Source organism: Pteropus vampyrus, unplaced genomic scaffold, assembly GCF_000151845.1.
Source record: "Pteropus vampyrus isolate Shadow unplaced genomic scaffold, Pvam_2.0 Scaffold145, whole genome shotgun sequence".
Lineage (NCBI taxonomy): Eukaryota > Metazoa > Chordata > Mammalia > Chiroptera > Pteropodidae > Pteropus > Pteropus vampyrus.
In genome coordinates this window covers 185553-186568 of record NW_011888926.1, presented here as the reverse complement: position 1 = coordinate 186568, position 1016 = coordinate 185553, and the positions used below count along the sequence as shown (strand labels likewise).

General features: G+C 58.6%; 1 protein-coding gene across 1 annotated transcript in view; it reads right to left on the bottom strand.

Moving 5' to 3' along the window:
* Nucleotides 1–1016, bottom strand: part of EFCAB6 (EF-hand calcium binding domain 6) — a 197139-nt gene that overhangs the window by 70170 nt on the left and 125953 nt on the right. The window lies entirely within an intron of this gene.

Genomic DNA, 1016 nt, shown 5'->3' with positions numbered 1-1016 from the left:
CTGATCACGTGGGAGACAGGAGACAGGCGGCGCTGGGTGAGGGGGGGCGGTGATGGAGGCGAGGAGGAGAAGGGGGAGAGCGAGGTGGAAAGAAAGGCTGGGGAGGGAGGAAGCCAGAGCAGTCGGGAGCTACCGGGCCCCCACCCTGCGATGGACTCTCCGCTCTGGGACCTCAGGCAAGTGAACTACTCGCCCTGAGCCCCAATTTCCTCACCTGAAAAATGAACGCACCTGGCACACTGGAAGCACTCACTGAAATAAACATGAATTCCTTTTCCTCCAAAAATGTCAAAACATAAACCCGAGGAAAGTGTCGAAATTCCGAACACCTACAGCTTCTCGCCCTGCCCACTCTCCCTTCAGCGCTGGCAGATGGAGGTCTGGGGGGCCCGATGGGACCTCTGCGTTTTCCCCGGGACGAGTCCCAGCTGCCAGTCGCTCCCATCGGGTTCCATGACATCACCCCAGCCACACTCGGGACAACAGCCAAATGCAGACAGGGCTTCCGGGTTCTGCCCTGTCCACCACCTGCAGTGCGTTTGCAGCCAAACGGAAGAGTGTTCCACTGGTACGTTCGCACGATTTCTGCAGCTTCTCTAGAGGGCTTATCTGTCCGTCTAAACTTCCCTCGCACGTGAGAGGGGACAGGATGCAGGGAGGGAGGACACGGTGGAGAGGCAGGAGGCTGCCTCTGTCTGCCAGGCGTGCAGCCACGAGAACAGAGTAAGGAGCAGGGAGCAAAGAGGAGGACCTGGCTTCCGGCCCTGACCACACTGCACAGGACGAATTTCGTGCTAACCATCTGGGGCAGGGAGAGGGGAGGGACAGTGGCTGGGCAAGTCACTGAATCCTTTGGAACCCCTGTGACCTCGTCCGCTGAAAGGGAGGAAGGACACTGGTCTTGCCAGTGCATGGGTGTCACTGATTATCGATACCCAGCACCCATTGAAGGACACCGGCCTTGCCAGTGCATGGGTGTCACTGATTATAGATACCCAGCACCCATTGAAGGACAC